The sequence below is a fragment of the Equus przewalskii genome, chromosome 4, assembly GCF_037783145.1.
Source record: "Equus przewalskii isolate Varuska chromosome 4, EquPr2, whole genome shotgun sequence".
Classification (NCBI taxonomy): domain Eukaryota; kingdom Metazoa; phylum Chordata; class Mammalia; order Perissodactyla; family Equidae; genus Equus; species Equus przewalskii.
In genome coordinates this window covers 17,204,740-17,230,644 of record NC_091834.1, presented here as the reverse complement: position 1 = coordinate 17,230,644, position 25,905 = coordinate 17,204,740, and the positions used below count along the sequence as shown (strand labels likewise).

General features: G+C 42.4%; 1 long non-coding RNA gene across 1 annotated transcript; it reads right to left on the bottom strand.

Annotated features, from left to right (window-relative positions):
- Window positions 1–16,538: 16,538 nt before the first annotated feature.
- LOC139083106 (uncharacterized) lies at window positions 16,539–18,457 on the bottom strand. Its single transcript, XR_011539675.1, has 2 exons — window positions 18,070–18,457; window positions 16,539–16,631 (listed from the first exon to the last, which is right to left on the bottom strand). It is a non-coding gene; the product is annotated as an uncharacterized lncRNA (long non-coding RNA).
- Between the last annotated feature and the right edge of the window lie 7,448 nt (window positions 18,458–25,905).

The following is a 25,905-nucleotide window of genomic DNA, read 5'->3' as shown; positions in this document are numbered from 1 at the left end:
ACAATTCTGATCTTTATGAACATTATTTATGATCTTTTCCATTAAGATCACAGCTAAAAAAGAAGGATGATCTGAACTCAGAATGAAAAAAAAAAAAAAAAACCAGTTAGAGACACAGGGTGAAGACTGGTGGAATGTTGTGCCATGAATTTCAAGAGAAGACTGCTCAGAGGAAGTGGCATTGGGCAACTGTGCTGAATTCTGCCAAGAGGCCCAGACAAGTATAGTGAACTAGCCTCATGGAAGTCATCCTTGGCCTGGGCAAGCACATTTCTTGCAGGGCTGTGGAGACAAAACTAGATTGTGAATGTTAAAAGGGTGAACATCCTGCAGCAATATGGTAGATTAGATGTGTGGAGAGAATTCCCAGTACAGAATACCTAAAATACTGGTAAAACACACCAAATTGATTTCTTTTTAATGCCTGAAGAAGTGAGAAAGTAAAGAAAATCCTCAGAGCCCAAAAAAATCTGAGAAAAATAGAATCCATAGAGGTGACAGGTAAGTAGTCCTGGGTGTTTACTTGGGTAAAAACTCTTAATTCTGGACTAACATAGGATCCTCTGCAGCTTGGGGAAGGAAGTGGAAGCTGAGCCTAGTTTGAGCAGAATGGGAAGCCAGATAGAGTAACCCCATAGAGGCCAGGCCCCTTAAAAGGTAACAATTTTAGGGGTCAAATTCTAAAAATGTCCCACCCTTCAGACAGAGACCATGTGGATACACGGTTGACTTGGTCTTGGCCTTCAGCCTAGGTGGAGAAAAAATAACTCATCAAGAACTTCCAACAACAAGCCTACACAAATGCATTTGGGTCTGGGATTTCCTCCCCCCCCTTTTTTTTTTTTTTTAGGAAGATTAGCCCTGAGCTAACATCTGCTGCCAATCCTCCTCTTTTTGCTGAGGAAGACTGGCCCTGAGCTAACATCCAAGCCCATCTTCTCTACTTTATATGTGGGACGCCTGCCACAGCATGGCTTGACAAGTGGTGTGTAGGTGCACATCCAAGATCCAAACTAGCCAACCCCAGGCCACTGAAGTGGAATGTGTGAACTTAACCGCTGCACCACCAGACTAGCCCCTGGAATTACACTTTGTGTGTGTGTGTGTGTGTGTGAGAGAGAGATTGGCCCTGAGCTAATATTTGTGCTACTCTTCCTCTATTTTATATGTGGGATGCTGCCACAGCATGGCTTGACAAGTGGTGCTAGGTCTGCACCTGGGGTCCAAACCTGTGAACCTTGGGGGGGCCACCGAAGTGGAGCATGGGAACTCAATCACTATGCTACTGGGCTGGCCACATGGAATTACACTTTTTCTGCATCCCCAAAACCTAAACTAAAATTCAATTTAAGGTTGTCCTGGGCTAGTAGTGCCCTTAGTTAAAAGCAAATCCTCTTCGAAGGAAGGCATTTTAGACTCAGAATTCAAGGAACTTTTACACATAACATTCCAGGGAGCATGACTTTTCAATAAAAACAAAATAATGCTAAAACACAGGAAAAAATAAACTACCAAGAGCAAAAGTCGACAGAAACATCAAACATCAAACTGGTAAAAACACCAGATTTTGCCATTTTTTGATACAGACTATAGAATAAGGGTGTTTATATGGTTAAATAAATAATGGATATTGAAAATATGACAACAACCAGACAAGACATAACAAGGCAGATTAGTATAAAATCAATGTATAATACTTAGAAATGAAATATTTAAGCATTGAAATATGAAAATAAATAGATGTTGTAGACAGTAGATTAACATACTCAAATAGAGTGGGCAATGGGGAGGGAGGGAGGAACACAGCCCAGGAGAGGTCCTGGCCAGTATGCTTTCTCTGCACAGGCAGAGGGGTGCTGCCACACAGGGAAGTCCTTGTGGCCCTGACAGTCCCCTCCCCACTGGGACACAGGGATGGAAGGCGCCCAGCTGTGGTGGATGGCCTTGCCTGGAAAGCACCATTGTCTTGCATGCCTAAAATCACCCCTCCTCACCCCTTAGACAAGGGAGAGCAAGGAGCAGCTTTTAGGCGATCCTGACGCAATCAACCAGCTGGGGAATCCTCCTTTCCCCCTCACAGAGACTTGCAGTGACCTTGCCTGGAAATTCCTTCGCCCCTCAGGTAGAAGCATCAGGGGCCAGTGGGAGTCTCAGAGGCATCAGATAAGCCACATGGATCAAAATAGCATGGAAATATTCTGATGATCAAACTGTGAGTGGGACGACAGCCCACAAAGCAGGCCAGCACCTGCACACTAAATGGAAATAGGGTAACATCCTGCAGAAATAGAAGATTTGTATAGGATGCAGAGTCTCCTGTCATCATGGACAAATGTCCAGGATACAACTGAAAATCACACCAAGAGCCAAAAAATTATAATTGAATGAGAAAAGACAATTAACTGATGTGAAGACCAAGATGAATCAGATGTTGAAATCAGAGAAGGACTTTAAGGCAACTGTCATGAAAATATTTCAATTATCCATGAAACATTCTCTTGCAAAAAGAAAGCAGAAAGTCTCAGAAAAGAAATAGAAATTATGAAACATAACAAAATGGAAATAAAAAATTACAATATTAGAAATTTAAAAAATAAATTTGTAAGATGGGCTCAACAGCAGAGTGGAAAAGACAGATGATAAAATTGGTGAATGTGAGGAGGGATGAATAGAATACACCAAACTGAACAAACAGAGGGACCAGATGGGAAAAAATGAACAGTTTCAGAGACCTTTTGAACAATAACCAAAGATCCAACATTTGTGTAGTCAGAGACCCAGAAGGAGAGGAGAAAGAGAGTGGGGCTGAAAGAGTATTCAAGAAAAGTGGTTAAAAACTCCTAAAATTTGGTAAAAGGCACAAACCTACAGATTCAAGAGGCTGAGCAAAAACCAAATAGGATAAACCTCAATAAATTCATGCCAAGAAACATCATACATAAACTTCTGAAAACAAGAGACAAAGGAAACATCTTAAAAGCAGCCAGAGAAATTACACATTACCCACAGGGGAACACCAACTTGAATATCAGTGGCTTTCTCCGTTGAAACCATGGAGGTCAGGATGAAGCAGTAGAATATTTTTCAAGTGCTGAAAGAAAATAATTGTCATCTGTGAATTCTATATCTGGTGAAACTATACTTCAAAAATGAAGCAGAAATAAAGATATTCTCAGAGGACGGAAAACTAAAATAATTGGTTGCTAGTATATTACCCTTAAAGATTGGCTAATGGGGGGCTGGCCCCGTGGCCGAGTGGTTAAGTTCGCATGCTCCGCTGCAGGCGGCCCAGTGTTTCATTGGTTCGAATCCTGGGTGTGGACATGGCACTGCTCATCAAGCCATGCTGAGGCAGCGTCCCACATGCCACACCTAGAAGGACCCACAATGAAGAACATACAACTATGTACCAGATGGCTTTGGGGAGAAAAAGGAAAAAAATAAAATCTTTAAAAAAAAAAAAGATTGGCTAATGGAATGTCTCTGAACAAAAATGAAGTAATAATTAATAGCAGTAATAAAATCTAGGAACTTCAATAAGGAAGAAAGATCAACAGATAGAGCAGAAATATGAATACATACAGTAGGCTATCCTATTCTTTATGCATTTTGTAAGTGGCGTTTGATGATTGAACTAAAAAATTATAACGCCAGCTGATACCCAAAACAATGATAATTTTGGGGTTATGAAAAGTGGGGAGGGTAAAGAAAACTAAATGGAAGGAGGTTTCCACACTTTGCTCAAAGTGGTAAAATGTTGATGCCAGTAGACCACAATTTATGCTTTTATTAATACCCAGAGTAACTATTGTGAAAACTATACAAAGAGATACACTCAAAACTATACAAATAAATCAAGACAGAATCCTAAAAAATGTTCCAGTAACATAAAGGAAGGCAAGAAAAAAGAGAAACAGAGGAACAAGAAGTAGGGGAAACAAATAATAAAACGGCAGACTCAAGTGCTAAAATACAATTACTCAAATGTAAATGAGTTAACTATGTCAATTAAAAGAAAGAGATTGGCAAAGGGATAAAAGAAGAAAATACAACCAAACTGCCAGCTGCTTACAAGAAATTTTCTTCAAACTCCACAACATAGGTAGGTTAAAACCCAAGGAAAGGAAAAAGGTATACCATGCAAAAATTTATATAAAGAAAAGCCGGAGTGGCTATATTAATATCTGACAAAACAGGCTTCAGAGCAAAGATTTCTAGAGACAAAGAAGGACATTACATAATGATAAAGGGATCAATCTACTGGGAAGACTATAGATCCTAAATAGATCTATAAATAGACTATAGAGTATAGAACCTAAATGTGTGCACCAAACAACAGAGCCTCAAAATACATGGAACAAAACCAGAAATAGCTGAAAGGAAAAAGAGATAAATCCATAATTATAGTTGGTGACTTCCACACCCCCTCTCAGAATCTGATAGAACTACTAAAAACAAAATCAGTAAGAATATAGAGGAACCAAACTACACAACCAACCAACAGGATCTAAGTGGTATATATAGAACACTCCAACCATCAACAGCAGAAAATATATTTTTCAAGTACCCGTGGAACCTTCATCAAGTTAGACTGTATCCTGGGCCGTAAAACAAACTCCAACTAATTCAAGTGAATTGAAATCATGCAGAATGTGTTCTCTAACCATAGTTGAAAGAAATTATAAATCTGTAACATAAAGACAACAATAAAATCTCTAAACATGTGGAAATTAAACAACACAATTCTAAATAACCCATACGTCAAAGAGGAAATTTCAAAGGAAATTTTAAAAATGTGTAGAACTGAATGAAAATGAAAACACAACATATCAAAAAAGATGAGATGTTGTTAAAGCAGTGCTGAGAGGGAAATCTATAGCTGCAAATGATTTCATTAGAAATGAGGAAAATCGAAAATGCCCTAAGTTTCAAACTCAAGAAGCTAGAAAAAGAAGAGCAAAATAAACACTAAGCAACCAAAAGAAAGGAAATAATGAAGAACAGAAGTCAATGCAATTAAAAATAAGAAAATCAGAGATCAATGACAGAAAAAACTGGTTCTTAGAAAAAATCAACAAAATTGTAAAAACTCTAGCAATGGTGAATAATGAAACCAAAAATTGACAGAAGCAAAAAATCACTAATATCAGCAATGAAATAGCAGATATTATTACAATTCTTGTTTCCATTAAAAAGGTAAGGAAGGAATATTATGAACAATTTTGCTCTAATAAATTCAATGACTTAGAAGAACTGATCAATACCTCAAAAGCCACAATCTCTAAAACACAACTAAGATGATGTACATAATCTGTGTAACCCTATAACCAGTAAAGAGGTTGAACTTTTCATTTAAAAGCTCCTATAAAGCAAATCTCCTGGCCTTGAAGTTTGCACTTGATAATTCTATCAAACATTTAAAGAATGTCCACCAATTTTACACAATCTTTTCCAGAAACAGAAGAGGAGGAAACATTTGTGAGTCATTTTATGAAACCAAAACCAGATGAAGATGCTACCAAAAAAAAGGAGAGAGAGAAAACCACGTGGCAATACCTATCATGGACTTAGGCACAGAAGTCTTCAATGAAATATTAGCAAACTGAATCAAACAGTATGTAAAGGGAACTACATACTGTGCCCAAGTGGGATTTATTTCAGGTATGCAAGCAGGTTCAACATTCAAAAACCAGTCAATGTAATCCATCATATCACCAAGTGAAAGAAAAAAAATCATACGATCTTATCAATTGATGCAGAAAACACATTTGAAAAAGTCCAACACATTTATCACCCACTGATGATAAAAACTTTCAGCAAGTTTGGAATACAAAGAATTCCTTCAACTTAATAAAGAACATTTACAAAAACCTACAGCTGACATCATACTTACTAATGAAAACAATCCTTTTCCTCTAAGATCAGAATGAGACAAGGATATCTACTTTCACAACTTTTCCTCAGGAAAGCATTGGAAGTTTTAGCAATAGGGTAACACAACAATAAAGCAAGGAAAAGAAATAAAAGACATACGGGTAGGAAAAGAAGAAATAAAAATGTATTCATTTACAAATGACATGTTTGTCTATAGAAAAATCTCAAGGAATATATAAACAAATTCCTAGAGATAATAAGTTAAGGTCGATAAGTTTGCAGGATACGTTTAACACACAAAAATCAATCACACCTCTATTTACTAATAAGGAATATGTACAAATGGAAATTTAAAGCACAGTAGCACTTATAATTACTAGAAAAAGTGAAATACTTAGCTACACACTTGACAAAACATCTACAGGATCTGTATGGTGAAAATTACAAAACGCTAATCAAAGAAATCAAAGAAGACCTAAATAAATGGAAAGACATACCATGTTCATGGACCAAAAGATTCAACATAGTAAATATGACAATTCTCCCTAAATTGACTTATAGATTGAATGCAATTTCTATCAATATTCCAGCAAGAATTTTTGTATATATAGACAAGATTATTCTAAAATTTATATGGAAAGGCACAGGTCCTACAATAGCTAAAACATTCTTGACAAACCATAATAAAGAGGTAGGACTCATTTTACCCAATGTTCAGACTCACTATATAGTAGCTATAGCACTATATGTAGCTACGGCAGTCAAGACAGGTTAGTATTGTGGAGGCACAGACACTTAGCTCAGTGGGACAGAATGCAGGATCCCAAAATAGACCAACACAAATATGGTCAACTGACTTTTGACAAAGGTGCGAAACAAATCCAATGAAAGAAGGACAGACTTCACAAATTGTTCTGGTGCAATTGAACGTTGATAGGCAAAAGGAAAGAATCTCATTGTAAACCTGACACAAAACAAAACTCAAAATGGATCATGGACTTAACTATAAGACATTAAGTTATAATGCTTCTATAAAAATAGAAAAAAATCTTCAGGATTCAGGGCTTGGCAGAGATCTTAGGCTAGACACAAAAAGCACGATCCATAAAAGTGGAAATTGATAAACTGGACTTTACCAAATTTTAAAACTTTTGCTCCATAGAAGCTTTTATGAAGAGGATAAAGAGGCAGATTAAAGACTGGGAGGAAACATTTGCAAATCACATGTCCAATGAAGGATTAGTGTCTAGAATATGTACAGAACTCTCAAAAGTTGATAGTAAAAAAACAATCCAATTAGAAAATGGGCAAAAGACAGGAGACATTTCAGCGAAAGGATTATGCAGATGAGGGGCAGGCCCGGTGGCGCAGAGGTTAAGTGTGCAAGGTGGCCCGGGGTTTGCCGGTTAGGATCCCAGGTGCGGACATGGCACTGCTTGGTAAGCCATGCTGTGGGAGGTGTCCCACATATAAAGTAGAGGAAGATGGACATGGATGTTAGCTCAGGGCCAGGCTTCCTCAGCAAAAAGAGGAGGATTGGCAGCAGTTAGCTGAGGGCTAATCTTCCTCCAAAAAAAAAAAAAAAAGAATATGCAGATGGAAAATGAAAAGCATTCAACGTCATTAGCTATCAAGGAAATGCAAATTAAAATCACAATAGGATATCACTACACACTTATTAGAATAGCTGGAATGAAAATAATGGTAACACCAAATGCTGGTGGGGAGACTGGATCATTCATCTGTTGTTGGTGGAAATGCATTATGATATAGCCACCACGGAAAACAGTTTGGAACTTTCTCATAAAACTAAACATGCAATTACCACGTGACCCAGAAATTGTACCTTGGGGCATTTACCCCAGAGTAAGAAAAACTTATGTTCACACAAAAACTTGTATACAAATGTTTATGGCAGCTTTATCCTTAATAGTCCAAACTAAAACAACCCAGGTGTCCTTGAACAGTTAAACTCTGGCACATCCAAACCATGGAAGACCATTCAGCAATAAAGAGGAAAGATATTGACACACACACACCAACTTGGATGGGTCTCCAGGGAATTATGATGAGTTAAAAAAAAAAAAGCCAATATGAAAAGGCTACATACTGCATGTTTCCATTTATATAATGTTTTTGAAATGAGACATTTTTAGAAATGGAGAACAGATTAGTGGCTGCCGTGGGTAAGGGTTTGAGGAAAAGGGAGATGAGTGTGGTTATAAAGAGTCTCTCATCCTTGTGGTGACAGAACTGTTCTGCATATTGTCTGTGGTGGTGGTCACATGGATCCGTCCATGTGACAGAATTGTGTAGAACTAAATACATACACACAAATGAGCACAATGAAATGGGAGAATTCTGAATATGCCATGGATTGCGTCAATGTCAATAGCTTGGTTGTGATAATGTGCTAGAGTTTTACAAAATGTTACCTGTGAGAGAAACCAGGTGAAGACTACAAAGGATCTCTCTGTATTATGGCTTATAATTTCATGTAAGTCCACATTTATCTTAATAAAAATTTCAATTAAAAATGTATATGATCTTTCAAGGATTTATTTTTAACAATTGATATTAGGGACACTCAAAGTTGAGTTGTCCATGAAATATTTTACAGCTGAAGGAACTGGCTATTTTTTTTCCAAATATAAGGTACACATTTTAAACTATAAATATTCTGCAAGATATGATTAAGAGCAAGGACTTGGAAGCTAGGAAGCTTGGCTTTCATTTTAAACTGTAAGATTTACTAGTTCTGTGACCTTGGGAAAGTTACTTATCTACCTCAGTTCCCTCACCTATAGCAAGCTGATAGTAGTGGCACCTATATGGAAAACTGTTATGAGGATTGAAGGAGTTAATATATTTAAAACCTTTAGAATGGTGCCCTGTACTTAATAAGGTACCACGTGAGCATTAGGTACTAAGAGTACCCATATGTTCTTTGAGTCCACCACAGAATTTGTATCTGCTAGTGCTTGGTCTTAGATATGTTAAGAAGCTACATTATCCTTTATGCCTGCTCATGTATCATTCAATCCTTTGGAACTACGACTTAAAAGGTAAGTGAGCATTCTGGGTACAGGATGCTGGACGTTGTGTGTCGGACTTTTGCTGCGCAGGGTTACAATCTGAAGGCACCAGTGAGCCTGAGCTCTCCTCCCTCAGAAGGCCTCTGCCAGCCCCTGACCCCAGTGAACCCAAGTCTCATGAATACAGCTCTGCCCTGCATGCTCCTCACCCCACTGTACACTCTGATGGGCATCCCGCTCCAAACCCAAACCTCCTGAACTAACCTCATTAAACTTCAGGACCTTCTTCTTGGGGTCCCGATCTTACAGTTGGGTGAGTGCTCATGCCCAGCTATCTTTGCATGACTTAAGGTGATACCATATTTGCCAATGACCAAGAGCCCATCACGAGTACTTCTGGAGCCATCGGGGTGACTTTCCAGGCCCTGAGAAACCTAGGGGTCAGAAACACCAAGTTCACAGCAGGACTGCAGATGAGGTTTGCTGAGTCAAGGGTGTCCCAGCCAGCCAGGAAAGAGCAGTGGCTCACTCCTCTTTGAGAGAACACATCCCTGGAAAGATGAGTAAGGAAAGGGATAAAGGGAACTGGTCAAGTTTCTGTGCTATGTGCCAGATACTCTTCATATATTCTCTTACGTCTTTTTCAGAACCCAACTCTGTGAAGTCAGCTTATTCTATTTCACTTAAGAGGATAGTGAGAGCCAGATGCTCAGAGGTTCTGACTAGCGCAGATGGTGAGTTCCAGAGCCAGGAGTCAAACCTCGGCAGTTTTTATTGCACCCACTGCAGTTAATAAAACTCCCTTTCCCTACACTGCGGCCAATGCCATAGTCTTGAGCCAAAGGTAGAAGTGAGGTTGAGAGTCAGGCATGAGTAAACTGTCATGGGAGGACCAAGAAGCCACTGAATAGCAGCGACAGGAGCGGGGCAGGGATGGTGACCAGCAGGCAAACGGGAGGTCGGGCAGATTTTCACAAATGCAGAGTTGCCAGGTCTCCTGGCTTCTCCTGCTCCAGCAAGGGTACCAGCTAGACACTGGAGAGGCCTTTCAGCCTCTGAGAGCACGTGCGATCCCTGTGATGAGGAGAGACCATCTTTCTTCCTGTGGTTACACAATATGGCGACCTTACCTTCACATGGGCTCCTGAGGGCACAATCACACTCCTGAATCCCTGGTGACATTCTGACAACTGGTGAGCTGTTGTCATTGTGCTGTCTTTGCTGTTTCTTGTTTCCTAACACAACTTTACCCTGCCTCTTCCATCCTTCGTCCTCCTGGGTTTTGCAATCTGCGAAAGAACAGAAAGAAGTTGTTATGAGAGTTATATACAAGAGAAAGGTATCCTTGAAAATCTGGGCTGGGTTAGCCTGGAAATAGCTAAATATTGGTTAAATCAAGTCCATGGAAGTTCTTACACACAGAAGGAAACTAGTTACTCATGTGTTACCCCATGAACAGAGCACAGTCACAGAGGCTCAAGGTAGAGTTTGGCGAATCCAGAAGGAAGAATTTCCTTTAACAGAAAACTATTCTCACGGTAACGGAGCACCAAGGGGGCACTAGAGACTGAGTTCCCTGGATAGTTTGTGAAACGGAGGGTTATCTTCTGCCTCTGAGGCTTTGCAGCTGAGTCTTGCCAAAGTAGGTGACCACCATAATGATTTCTCAAGAACTCTTCATGTTCTCTTAGCCCTTAATTAGCATTTTTATGTGCTTTCCTGGAGTTCATTCCAGAAAGGCAAATAAATCATGTGCCTCATTGTCCTTGCTGAGGTTCCCCCGCGGGATAAATGTATCTTATTCATCTTTTGGCAATGAGCTCCTATCAGTTCAGTCTTAGCTCAGCCAAGACTCTGCAGCTCTTTCTGGATGCACACAGTGTGAGCTAGAAGGAGATTTAATCCGTTAGCTGTGCAGCAGAGATAACCTTACTTGGTCTCTAAGTATATTTTGAAACCCTTATTTCCTCTGCAAACAGCTCCTTCTTGCATTTTTTGTAAAGGGCACTGGGTGTCTCTGCTTGGGCCTGCCTACTGCAGGACAAGTTCTGGACAAGGAAGCAGTGGCAGGCTCCTCCCGCCTGTCCCTAGGACCCCGAGCTCAGCTCTCTAGAGGTCCAGCCCCTTTGGTGTGACTGCCTCTTCTTCTGCCCACAACTTCTAACGGCTTTCCCACCTAGTCTCCTTAGCTAAGTTCATACTCTGTCCTTCTCGAAGATTCTGGATGCTGAGTGCCTGGCTCTTGCTGAGATTCTGGAAAGCCACACCACCTTTCTGAGCCCGAGTTCCTCATTTATTTACTGGCATGAGAACTATTTCCCTTCCAGAGTTACTATAAAACTTGAGTATTAAATATTTAGTTTATTAACATTTAAAAATCATTAACATTTACGGGGTTGGTCCAGTGGCGCAGTGGTTAAGTGCGCACGTTCCGCTTCTCAGCAGCCCGGGATTCGCCGGTTTGGATCCCAGATGTGGACATGGCACCGCTTGGCACACCATGCTGTGGTAGGCATCCCACAGATAAAGTAGAGGAAGATGGGCACGGATGTTAGCTCAGGGCCAGGCTTCCTCAGCAAAAAGAGGAGGACTGGCAGTAGTTAGCTCAGGGCTAACTTCCTCGGAAAAATAAAATAAAATAAAATAAAAATCATTAACATTTACACATACAACAGTAAAAAGATCTGCGTGTCCCTTTGTGCCAGTTGCAGAGCGCACACAGGACTCATGTGCTCCGGAGTGTGCTGGCTGCCTTCCTCAGACCCGCACCCTGTGCTGTCCAGCCTGTGAGCTGAGCCCATTTGTTGGTTTTCTCCCCCCACTTTGGCTTCCACATTCTGGACCTAATATCTTGCCTGTCCGAATATATATTTTAAGGTGGATTTAATACGTTTCTTGATTCCGAGAGGAGCTTGAGGAGTCTGTGTCATTGTTATGCCTATTCTTGCCCTCATATCTAGTCCTGGCCTCTGACTGGCCTTCCCCTTTGTCATCCAAGCATGCAAGAATTTGCAAGAAATCAGCAGAGTGCAGCAACACCAGACAAGAAGGCCAAGAGCTCATCTGCCTGTGTAGTGAGAAGCGTGCAACGTGGGAGCCTCTTTTATCAGCAAAAGCATCTTAGATTCACGGACCACTCGCTGCTACTCTCTTCTTCCCCATCCCAAGCCAGCTGAAGTTTGCAGGTAGCAGTGTATATTCTGCCTCAAATTTTGGTACAGAGTTTTCTTTCTGATTATGAGCATCTTAACAACCTTTTCTGTTATGAAGCAATTCAGTAACCGAATACCACTGAAGATGGGTCGAGGGTCTGGAGGGTTCCCCTCCCTCTGCCTCAGAAACTTTAAGCTGGATCATAATTCCAGCATACGGTACACTGACATGCCATCGTGTTCCAGACCCTTGCTTTTCCACGTGTGTTCAAAATTCTCTTTCTGTTTTCACATCTTCCTTAGTGTAGATCTCATCTCTGTGACTCCTGAACTCGATCTTGCACTGGTCCTTATATTTAGGATTGATGCGGTTTCTCTGATATCTGGGGTTTCCCAGCCAACTCTGCCTTACTCCCAGGCAGGCAATATTCAGCAATAAGGATGACGGGTTACACACTGAGTGCTACTGGGATCCAGGCACTTTTTCTGTGTCGTCTCATTTATTCCTCAGGGTTACTGTGATTATCATCTTCATCTTAAAGGTGAGGAAACAGGCTTGGGAAGATGAGGTGGCAAGTAAGATGAAGAGTCCAGGATCCAAACTCTGGAGCGGGATGGAGAGAGCACAGCTCTAGGAGCTGCTGCCTGGATTCCACTCTGATGCTTCTCACAACCCGTGAGCATTTTGTGGGAGTTTGTGTCTCAGGGCCCTTATCCTGGGGCAACTGGATAGACTGCAGCCATAGTAAATGTTGCATCATTGCATCCACTTAAATGATATGACGCCCTACTTGAAGTATGATTTGGGTTTATTTCTCATAGGAATTGGAGGGAAAGAGCCAGAGCTAAAATGCTTTTATGCAATCTTCTCCGTCCTTCCTCCTGCCCTTCATGGTGAACTCCTCAGAGCCAGGGAGGCTGCACGTCCGCTGCAGGGCCTGGAGGGGAGCACGCAAGCCCAGAGACCCTGCTGTGTTTATTTTCTCATATGCTCTTCTGTGACCTTTGGCATCTGCCTCTGCCCCCTGGAGGGTTTCTGGGAAGCAGAAAACTGGACAGTCTGGTCAAGAGAGCACTGGCCAGCATGTCAAAGGCAAGACTTTGGGACGGGGGCCTTGTCATGTCACTAGTTATCCTTGTGGCACCCTGCTCCGGTCGCAGGCTTGCTGTCTCTTATTTTCTCGGGGAAATGGGAATTTGATGATAAAGCAGACTGTATCCTATCCTACGTTTTGTGCTGAGTATTTCCTTTGTATGGTGATAGTTTATTCCAGAGGCTTTCTTTGTGTGATTATTTATAAATATAACTGACGTGGTGCTTGATACAAAAATGCCCAAAGCATGTTGACACATCAAAGACGCATAATTGAGTGATTGCTCAAAATCATTACACTGTATAGAGCAAGTCTACTAATTGCCTTATCTGCTTTCAGACAGCCAAGTGAAATACGCTCACCCCATCTTACAAGTGAAAGTGTGCTACACAGGAACACCGCTCAGCAGGGAGCCTAAGGTCACGCGACCCAGAGCGGCAGAACTGGGACACCGGCTTGAGCCGACCGATCCCACCCTCCACAGCAGGTGCCCCCCAAGTCACAGCTACCACTGGTCTGCACTGGTGTCAGATGGAGACCGTATGAACTCTGAAGGCCATGTTAACAGTATCGTTCCCAGCCTATGTCTGAGGAGCACCAGTTATCTGAACGTCTTGATCCTGGTCGAACAGGCTGTGAGCCACGCCGCCCCTGCTCTTCCTTCAGAGACGTCTGACTCCTCCCTCCTGGTCACTTGGAGCCCCAAATTCAGGTCCCTTTCCTCAGTAACACCTCTAAGTGTTCAAGAATTTTAATTTCTACTTGCTTTTAACCTTAGATTTTTTCAGACTACAGAAAGAATTAGTTGAAAAGAACTGAAGGCAAACTATAGAATAAACTATATATACATATATATGCATGTATGTGTTTGTATGCATGTCTATGTGTGTTTGTATGTCTGTGCTGTGTGTGTGCTTGTATGCATGCATGCATGTTTGTATGTGCGTGCATATTTGTATGTGTGTATGCATGCATGCTGTTTGTATGTGTGTATATATGTCTACATAGCATATCAGAGGAATGGGTGTATCCACTTTGTGTTTCTGTCTGAATTCTCCATGTTATGCCTTTTCTTCTGAGTCATCTCAGGTTCTCTTCTGGAGCTTTCCAGGCAGATGCACAATGCTGGATCCCCACTAGACAGATCACTATCTTATTGTGGGCACTGTAGAATTTTCTACATGTTCTCCATTTTCCCACCACTGCTCATAAAAAAATCTAGTTCTTTAGCTCTTCCTTCTCCGATTAGCTAAAGGCTAGAACCTTGTGCCTTGCAGACACTCGTTTCCTCTCTCATGCAAAGTCTGTGAAACATCCAGCCACAAGGCCCTCCCACCTCTCTGCACAGCAGAGAAAGGGACTCAGGACTGACTGCCTGGCCATCCGCTTGCTCACTCTGTCGACAAATATCCACAGACACATCAGTGGACAAGCACAGCCCTCCCCTGGGACCAAGTGCAGAGAACAGGCCACAGCCCAGGCCCCATCAATGCAGGGCACTGTGGTTCAGGTGCCACTGTGGGTACCAGGTTTTTGATAGCAAGAAAACTTTTCCAGATCTGGAAATAACTCAAAGTGACTCCTTTTTTGAAGAAGAAGAAGATTGGCCCTGAGCCAACATCTGTTGCCAATCTTCCTCTTTTTACTTGAGGAGGATTGTCCCTGAGCTAATATCTGTGCCAATCTTCCTCTATTTTGTAAATGGGAAGTCATCACAGCATGGCTTGCCACTACACCTCGGGTCCAGCTACCAAAGTCACTCCTTTCTTACCTGCAAATAGTTCCGTTGTAGTTACTCCCCGTGCTACAACATTCATGCCTTCCTGTGAAGAAAACACGACCTCCTATTGCCTCGTTGTGCTTCGGAGTTCTGACTCTTGATTACACCCTCTTGGAGGTGGACAGCAGCAGCCCCTCCTGACACCCCACGGCCGTCTCCAAGGGGCTCCTTGAGAAATCCTAGTGGCAGTGTTGTCATAAACTTGGTCATCTCTAAAAAGCACGCTGCGCACCATGCACCTCCCGCTTCCTGGGGAATGTGTTAGCGAGCGTTCTGGCTGTTTTGAAGGAGTCAGGACGCCATTAATGTCCTGCTGCAGAAATACAAGCTTGCTCAGGAAAGAAGCGGCTGTAACAGTCATTGCAGTTATCTTTTCTGGCCTCTTTCCTTTGGCCACATTTATTATTTATTTTGGTGTATTTTGTTTCTGTTGGGGTACAGGAGATGGGCTGTTCCCCCCAGGGCCTTGCCATTCTCACTTTATAGGGTGACTTGTGGAACTTCTCTTTCTTGGAGCTGCTGCTCTGGCTGCCACGGCCTCTTCAGGTCCCCTGCTGAGCGGCTTCCCTTAGAAGAGAATGTCCTCTTTTTCTTGGGGATGCTCTGTTACCTGCCTCTCCAGCACAGAGATTGGCCTGCAGGGCTGGTCACAGCAATGACTGAGGTCCCGGTTTTGGGGTTGGGGTTGCTGTTCTTAATGCGCTAAACACGACTCTCACTGGGTAGCCCGTCAACCCCATGTTGGCGAGCACGGCTGGTCTGATTAGGGAAGCAGGAGATCGCGGGTTTCTGCGGGTTCTTAGGGCCCCCTGTAGCTAAGGTTGTGTGGAAGCATCACATTAGGGAGACCCATGTCTATGCAGAGGGTAAAAATATTGTTTCTATGGCCACTGACCCTCTCTCAGTCAACCTTGTCCTGTAGCCATTGTACTTTCACAGTCATGCGACATCTCCCCCACAGGAATTCCCCCTTGACCGCTCACAGCACCTTTTTGAAAGCCCCTAAGACTCAAGGGCGCCCTCCCTGCCCTTCTCACGCTCCTTCCAAGGCTCTGTGTGGTCCACACGACAGAGTCCCGCACCTCAGCCTGGGCGTGTCGGGCCCCCGTCTAACCTCCCTCCTGCTCCTCGGCTGGCTGGGCCCTGCTCCCCAGGAACTTTCCTGCAGGCAACTGCTCTTCTTGCCACGTTTTTCAGTCTTTGAAAACCCACCATTCGCATCTCAATTCTTTTGAGGCATATTCTCTGGTCCTCCTTGCTTGAAGGGAGAGCCCCTCTTCTCCTCTGCTGTGGAGGCAGCCATGTGGTACCCTTCTCCAGGACTGTAATCTCCTTGATTGAAGGAGCAATGGCCACAACATACCTTAGTGTTCTTGTCTAATGTGCAGAAGTGGCCTGCATGAGACGGTTTAACAATAAGCCTTTCTTGGTTACTTAACTCCACTCTTTGCTACATTTCAAACCTACAGAATGTGTATTATTAATGTTTCAGTATAAAAACATTCTCATTTGAAGGTTGTAGTAGCTGCATTGGGAGAATACAGAGAAATGAAGGGTAAATATACTAGTAGGAATATTAATAAAAATATTAGAAACACTGAAATAAACAATGAAATGATGTTTATTATGATGTATTTCGAATCCCCCTCAGTGTCCATGGTCCTTGATTCAGCAATTCACATTCCAGAAATAAGTCCTAAAGAGAGAAACAATTAATAAACCACTGTGCAGAAGCTGTTACTCCTGCGATCTTTATACAAACACTGAGAAACAAACTCAAGCTCCAATTCTAGAAGTGTTATTAGAACGGTGATTTGCCAATCTATGAAATATTATGATGCCATTCAGGGTTATTGTATTTATTATTATTGATGTTATTAAAATGATAACAGTGAAAAACATTATAAGCTAGAAAACAGGTTTTGCTAGAGTGGTAGGCTTAAAAAGGCAGATTCGCATATCAGTGAATATATTCACATATCAGAGTATATCCGTGTATCTATATTTATCTCCAGATAGCCAGTCATTTGCACTTATATGTGCATATATACACACACATCACATTGGCAACACGTACAATGCATATCTCCAATTACATATAACACGTCATATATGTATTCACTCATTCGTATGTGCATATATGTACGCATGTATACTCAACCTGTTTTTCTATCTGTTGTCTATCTGCATATCTGTCTGTATGGCTTGATTTTAAAAATTCACCAAAAAATTAAAGGTGGTTGTGTTTAGAAAAAGGCCTATGTAGAATTTGTCTTCTCTTTTACAGTTTTTGTCTCCAAAATTCGCTCCTATGAACATGTCCTACTTTTTTTAAATGAAAACCATATATTCTTTTTCAAAAGTACTTTACCCACCATTTCACATTTATGACCATCAAGATTTTCTAAAAGTTGGACCGCAATTTAAATAAAAGTAGCAATAGCCAAGACAATGGGCGCTTTTCCCCTCTGGCAGTCGCACAATGAGAACGCATTTGACACACAGCCCAGAACATTCCGAGTGAACTAACAGCAGGAAACACACTCAAGCTGAGGTCATTATAACTTACTAGATGACAATTTGTTCTAAGTTTCAAAAGTTAACCCAGCAAGTAGGATTTGGCCAATGGGCAGAATATGAAAAAAATCATTTCAACCTAACTTGCGATGTTGAACAATTTTTCGCTGTTGGTTGACTATGGCCTAAATGTCTGCACTACCGTTTACCTCTTTCCAGAGGACAGCTGTCACAGCAAAGGGGACCGACCGAGTGCTCAGGACACTCGGGCACCCTGCTGAGTATTTTACGCAGCATTTCTCATTATAACAACACTCCTACAGCATAGGTGATTTGTTTTTTCTTTTATAGAAGAGAAAACTGAGGTAGAGAGATAAGTAACTTCCTGGAGGGTCGTGGTGACAGATGAAGAAACAATGCAAGTAAAGCGGCTGATTCAATGCCTGGAGCACAGTGAGCGTTTCGTGAATATTAACTGGCACAGTTAACAATAAGGCATTCCTGGTGGGTCACCCCTGAGAGGGAACTTTCCAGGGCAGAGGGTGAGACGCGCAGTCAGCACCATCTCCTGATCAGCCATCTGAGACGAGGGCCATTGAATAGGGATGAGCTCATACCTGCGGGCCATGGCAGTTGCTTTAGGACAAGGGCCCCAGAGACTCCATCACTGGGGGAAAGACCTCCACATCAGGGAAGCAGGGGTAGTGGGCAAAAGGGCAGAAGGACTCTTCACTTAGAAAAAAAGATCTTGCAGACATGATGGGCTCCTGGTAAGGAGGAGGGTGAGAACTTCAGACGCCCACTGACTCTGTCCACTGGGGCCGCACGTGCACCGGCACCTCAACCCCGGCTCCTGGTTTCTTCTTCATTCCTCACAGGCTCTCTGTCTTCGACACACATCCACATCTCAACCACCCTGTGGTCAGTGCAGAAAGAATTTTGTGAGACTCAGACTGTCTAAGTCTAGTCAAATCCAATGTCTGTTGCTCGTGTTCTTTCCGGAATGTTTTCCCATTGTGATCCACATAGTAAGTCATAATGAAAAAGTGGCATATGTCCGTCTCCCTCAACTCTTGACCTAGACTTTGGAGAAAAGTACCCCAGGGATTCATGGAGCTGTTGGAGGCCCATGGCTCATCCACATGGCTTCTTTGTGTGAATTACAAAAAGCATCCCCTCTGGCAAGCACATAATTGCAAGCAAATGACGCTTCTTCCTCAAAGCAGAGCCTGCCCTTCCCCAATATGCAAGCTGGGATTTCAGCTCTTGCTCTCCTTCTTGGCCAGACTTTCTGTACAATAACAGTGCACAACCTGTACAACTGTACATACTGACCCTAGATGGTGGAGACTTAATTTATAGAGGAAAGCTGGATGAATTTATGAGAATAATAGCATTTTTGAAAGAGGCTAAGAGAAAGGAGACTAGGAGGTATCAGGGCAATTGGGACAAGTTTGTCTTTTGCAGCTAAACATGCTGCTGACCAAGAAACATGCCATGTGGTCTTGAAGAGAAATGGATCCGTGTTGAGCCATCCTGATGAAATTGTTTATTCCTTCAACATTTATTGGGCACCTACTCTCTGCCAGGCCCTGTGCTACCACTGAGGATTCAGGGACTAACAAGGCAGTTGCTGCCCTTCTGAAACATGTGTCTAAACCTGTGGTCCAGGGACTGGAGTGTAAGGGCCTAAGGACATAGATGTAAGTGTGAGTGTGTATGAGTGTGTGCTGCATGCATTTTCCCAGGAGGGGAAGATTTCAGGAGATTTTAAATGGACAAGGGGCATAGGGGCAGGTCAGTTGGACCTGGTGTTGAGTTCAGCAACAGCACTGGCACCAGCTCAGCCCCACAGAGTAGAAACAGAGCCAATGAAAACAAATGGGTGGGCATACAATGTCTTCTCCCCATCATACCTTCTGGGACTTTTCTTTTTCTTATAGGGTAGAAGAAAAGTATGAAAGAGAGAGAAATGTTGATGACCAATAATTAGAGAAAGGAAAGGGGCTTGAAATTCAGACAAGAAGATTAGGGTGGGAGAAATTTCATGCAGAAGAAAGCTTTCAGTCCATCTTTCTCATTGCTTAGAAGAGACACACACACACAGGCACATTCACACACAGAAAGGACAAAGCATGTAGCATAGCACATGTACACACACCCACATGCATACATCGAAAGAAGGCATGTATTACACTCTTCCCATTCATTCCTTAGTGCATACACACACTTGTACACACATGCACACAAAGAAAGAAGGCATACAACACACCTTTGCATGGCTTAGTAAGCATGCACATACGTACGTGAATGCGCACACACAGAAAGGAGAAGACATAGCACATGACACACGTGTATGTACACACCTGTGAATATGTGGAGAGAAGGAGGCACGTAGCACAGCCCTTCCTGTCGCATAGCACACACATACACACACAGGGAAAGTTTCCAAAGTCATAGACTTAAGAAATACTTGATTATACAGATTAATAGATTTATTTTAGTTAAATATATTAATTAGTGAATGTAGTTTTTTACTGTATCATTTCTCCAGTCCTTTAATATGCTAAAATGCATGACAATATCTCAAGAGAAACATATAACATGCTGTTTCTCAAATTTTTGACCACAGCATAGATTCTCTTTTTTTAATTATCAGAACATCTCATAAGACTAGTATTTTGTGGGAGATTTTGGGGAGAGTGGGCTAGACATGATGAGCCCAACCAGCTCTCCAGATGCAAAGGAATGACATCATGAGTTGTCCTGCACAGTGGGCAGGCTTCCTTCAAACTGTCCTTATCATGCCTGAGGGGGCAGAGGCTGGATTCTAAGGGACCTGTGAGCACATTACCAAAGTGTCATAATGAAGTGAGGAGTGGAAATGACAAGACAAGGGTGTGCCAAGTAGGAGCCAGTGTGAAATGTGTGAGGATGACGAAGAAGATGACAACAATGATGATGATGACGGATGATGATGATGACCCCAGTTTAGTGATGATGATGATGATAATGATGATAGTGATGATGATGGTGACTGTGACGACAATGACATTGATGTGGATGAGGATGATGACGACAAAGGTGATGATGACGGTGATGGTGATGACAATGACAATGATGACAGCAGCAATTGGTGCTCCTAAGAGTTAATATTACCGAGCACAAATTGTGTGAAGGTGAAGTGCATTAACATATGGAGGAGTATCTGTACTGAGAAGCACTGTGCATCCTGCAGCTCTTACTCAAGGATCTTCCAAGCGTAGCATACCTAACATGCATAATCCCAAGGTAAGCACAACCATCTCACTCTCACTTAATAGATGGGAAAACTGAGGCTCAAAGGGTTTAACTTGCCAAGTTCACACAGCCACTGTGTGGCAGGGACTCCAGTTTGGGCAGCTGTGCTCTGCTCCCAGAGCCCAAGTTCTTGACCACTTATTTATGGAGCAGTTGCTTTGTACCAGACAGTGCCGAGTGTTTGCAAACATTAATCCTTACTACAGCCCTTTGAGAAATACGTTATTATGGGGATTGATATTGTTAAGTAGTTTGCCTAATATAAGAGTAAGAGTGAGAGCCCAACATCAAAATTAAAGCTTCCTTACTCAAAAAAAGGAATGCATTCTCATCAATATGTTTGATCCAAGATCCGTGGCACTTTACTTCAGGGTCCAGAAGTGACTGATTAAACAGCAAGTCAGGAGGAATCAGACATACACATGTGTGGTCTGCAGAAAGATGCATGGTCAGCCCTAGAAAGCATGTGAGGAAAGCCTGAAGTCAATGCACATGGGAAAGCTCTCAGAGACCCTGTTCTCTGAATCATTCTTTTGTGCATTTCATTATTTCCTGGGTACAATAAAAGGGGGAGGACAATCTAGGCAGAGAAAAGAGTGTGTGTAAAGGCACAGATACATGAAAGATGCAACGGTGCTTGGTGAAGGACAAGAAACTAGCACTAAGCATTGCGCAGCCAGGAGAGGAAGGAAGGAAAGCAGAAGGATGTAAGGAGAGGAGGTTCACTTTGTGAGGCAAGGCCGTGTATCAGCCTAGAAACAACAGGCTTCCCCGTAACACAGGGTGGTCAGAGGTGCTGTTTTGTCTTGTTTGAATTTGGTTTGGTTTGGTTTGTTTCAGGTTTGGAAATGGCTTGACCTGGTTTGTTTACTAGGAAGATGTTCCTGGAGTCGTGTAGGAGAGATGTTTCTTGAAATATAAGCAGATGTGGAGACATCACTTGCCATGGTCAAAATTAGAGGTGTAGGAGATGTAAATAATTGAAAGCCTGTGAAACAGGAAGGCAAGATGAGATGTCTTCATGGCTCCTGCCAGTTTTAGTCTTCTGCAAATTCTGAGCTCCGAGGACAAGGTCAAGGGTGTGCAAAATTTTCCAATAGGAAGTCGCCAGTTTCATTTTATTCAGGGAATGGACATTTTGTAATGACTTGGCTATAAAATGCAATTGAAAACATCTTTTTTTAAAGCCCACATTTCAACGTCTCATATTGTAGATGGGGTATTGCTGCAAGCCATGGCTTGTGTGGCAAAAGAAGGCTTAGGAGCTTGTTTCCTTCCTGTTTTCCTGGGAGTGCAAATATTAGAACAAAATGATTCTGTTGCATCAGCCAATACAACCCACCAGAGATTGGACTGTTCAGTTCCCCTTCACTGGTGCTTGACTAGAGCTCACCAAGGTACACACACTTACGGGAATCTTCCTTATTCATTGGGAACTTCTGAATATTAGGAAGACAAACCTTTGAATGAAAAAAGAACATGCAATCCTCCAGAGCTATCTGGAAGAGCCCAGCTTTCCAAATGCATCCTTCTTAGTTGCCTTGTGATGTGGCAGAATTACATTTGAGACTAGAATGATCTGGGATCAAAGTTTGCTTTTCTGAGTAGCTCTGTGACTCTTCAGGTTCTAAGACCCAGTTCCAATTAGTTGGGGGGTTTCCCACACCACAAGCAATACTCCAACACCAGCTGGGTGTCCTACAACTCAACTCAGTTTTGACACAATCTACCCAGAGAGTGTCAGATCCTACAGGTTAAGGGCTCAGCCTCAGAAGCCTACCCCTCCTCCCACTTAGACGCTACTCTCTGACTAACTGGCTATAGATTGAGGGTTCCAACACCTCCCTCCTTGGGTTCCATTAATTTGCTAGAGAGGCTCACAGGACTCAGAGAAACCTTTTGCTGACTAGATTGACTGTCTATTATAAAAGGATATAACTCAGAACAGCCAGATGGGAGAGACGCAGAGGGCAAGGTATGGGGAAAGGCGTGGAGCTTCCATGCCCTCTCCAGGCGCTGTTCTCCCCAAATTTGCACATGTTCACCAACCCAGAAACTCTCTGAACCCTGTCCTTTTGGGTTTTTATGGAGGATTCACTACATAGGCATAATTAATTAAATCATTGGCCATTGAAGACCAATTCAACCTCCAGTCCCTCTCCACTCCCTAGATGTTTGGGGGTGGGACTGAAAGTTCCAACCCTATAATCACATAGTTGGTTCCCCTGGCAACCAGCCCCACCCCTGGGTGCTTCCAAAAGGCACTCCATTAAGAAAAACCTAGTTGTGGTGGAAAAGGGCTTACTATGAATAACAAGACATCCATTTCATCGTTATGACTCTGAAGGGATTTCAAGAACTGAGGACAGGAGACAAAAGATCATGGCAAAAGATGCTGCCGTTACTCTTGATGCTTAGGAAATTCCAAGGGTTTTGGGAGCTGTGAGCTAGGAACCGTGGACAAAGACCAAATGTATATGAGAAATATATTTTGGTCATCTGAATGGCTAGATATATATTTCTTATAAATCACAATATCAAAGTGACCTTGGGCATTTTCTCAGTCTCTGAGGTTCTCATTTCTTACCTATAAAAATGGGAAGAAACAGTAATCTAGTTAATAAAGCTGTTGTGAGATTCAATGAATTAATGTGGGTGAAAATTTAGTTCAGTGCCTCCCTAGCACATAGAGGCTTCTTAATAAACACTAATTGAATGCATCCATCCATCATTTTACTTCTGGTACTTCCACAAAGGGCATCTTATAAGCTGTTCTAAAGTTTTGGTTTTTGTTTGCATGTTTTAGGGCTGGAAGACGGCTCTCATATGCAAATACGAGAATTATCTCGTCTCATATGAGCCACACTTGTTGGAAATCATCAAAAAACATTTCGACTCCATTTCTTACAGTATTGAAAGCAATGCCAAGTGAAGTCACCATGGAGACCATGCGAGGAACGCCCTGGAACCAGATGTCAGGGAGACCTAAGTCTCCTTGGCACGGGGGCTCTGCTCCTTCCCTCATATTCCCAGTGTTCCTGTCCGCCAGGCCAGGGCAAAGTAGGTTGTGGCAGGTACACCTGGGAGTTGGGTGTAGTGGTGGCAGTAGGGAAGGGCCAACGCTGGGGCCTGAGGCCCAGCAGAGTCGCCTCCTTTGGCTTGGGCTGTAGCTGAACCCTAGGACTTTATGCCGGTCATTCGGTCTCCTCATCTGAGAGGTGGGATCTGCCATTTCCCTCCATCTCAAGGTTGTTTGTAACTTGTAAGGTCAGACCCATCACACACACAGGAGTGTCTTGCACATCATAAGGGGCCCAGGAAACATCAGCTGTTAGAAAAGCCATTTCTCCCCATCCAGATGCTTTTCTTCCTTTGCACTCTGGATAATTTCTTTTATTTTTTATGAGAAGATTGATCCTTTACAGTGATTTTCTTTAGCGCCTTTCTTTAATTTAGCTTCCATCTTGCTAGTCTCTCAGATAGGTCTTGCAATTTACAAAATCTAGCAAATATCAAATGTAGAAAAATATACTTCTCTTGCTGTTCTTAGGATGAATGTTTTACTCTCCTGCTTAACTAAATCGCCATGTAGACTTCAGAGAAGAGACAACTCCTGACATTCCTGGGATAGAGGAAATCTAACCTAACCCAGCCAGAAGATGTCTTCAATGTCGTCAACTTAATCCTTCTTGGTCAATTAGTGCCTTATTCTTTCTTTTTTTCTTTAAGTTGTGCTTTTTGGTGAGGAAGATTAGCCCTGAGCTAATATCTGTTGCCAATCTTCCTCTTCCCACCCCCTGTCAAGGACCCAGTACATAGTTGTATATCGTAGTTGTAAGTCCTTCTTAGTTCTTCTATGTGGGATGTCAGCCAAGGCATGGCTTGATGAGCTGTGTGTAGGTCTGTGACCAGGATCCGAACCAGCAAACCACGGGCTGCCAAAGTGGTGTGCATGAACTACGCCACCAGGCCAGCCCCTCGTGCTTTGTTTTAAAAAGAGGAAAACAAGGGCTGGAATTTTCTTTTCTCAATTTTGTTTTCAAAGACTCTTAGATGTCAAAATCCTCTTAAGATCAATATTTAGTGGAAGAGTAAGGAGTAGAACAAATATTCAGAGGGAAAGCTTTTGTCATATTTGGCAATTTTCTAAACTCTACCTTTTAAAAATGGAACGAAACAATTTTCTAATTTGCCATCCATGGCAAAATCCATAAATATTTTGATATTTCAAAACTTGTGCACAGTAGATTAATTATCAGGTTTCTCTTCTCAAAACTTTCTGTCCTGGTTGAAAGTGGCAAAATGTCTTTGGGAGCAAATAAGGAATTCAATAATTTATGTCAAAGAGATTCCCAAGTAGTCTACTTTTGAATAAAAGGAGTTTATTTATTATTTTAAAGTTTGATTCTGCTTAAATATTTTTCTGATATTAAAAAAAAAGGGCCCAACTGAATTCTAAGGAGTATTGGCTATTGGGAAGTACAAGTCAGTGGTTATTATTACTGTTTCAAAACTTCCTTTTTGTCAGTTTCCTCTTACTTTGGGAAGGAGACCAGGAGGTGTGGATATGCTCAGAATTTAGGTCCTCCACTTCAAACATGCATCTGATTCCCATCTCTCTTGGGGAGTTAAAAAAACCCAGCAAACTTCTAAGACCATTCCCTTCCCTCTGTTCTTAAAATGTTTTGTGGATGTTTTTGGTTGGCTTTTTGTGCCGTATTTCAGAAATTTGTCCAAGTTTACACGCTTACGTGTACTCTTTCCCACACACCAGGCCCTGGAGGGCAGGTCACCTAGGGCCTCATTGCCCAGCGTCATTGTCCAGGCTCCACAATTCCCTCATACGGGAACTGTGAGGCCAAGGGGTCACGTTGTTAACCATTATGCTATAGTTGGAGCCTCATCTTTGCAGCAGTCAACAGAGGGAAGACAATAGTTTGTAATCCTTAAAAACAAATCTCAGTCTGGAACAAGGGAGAGACCAAAGTTCCTCTTTAAAAGCCAGTCCTCCTATGTGAGGGAGGGCAGTTGTGTCGGATGCTTAGCCCTCATCATTATTTCCTGAGCTCTCTTCTTCCTTGACCAGGTGAAAGTTTTGTCTGGGAGCTCACCTAACAGAGATGGCAAAAGCAGGGTGTGATGGATGCTGTTCT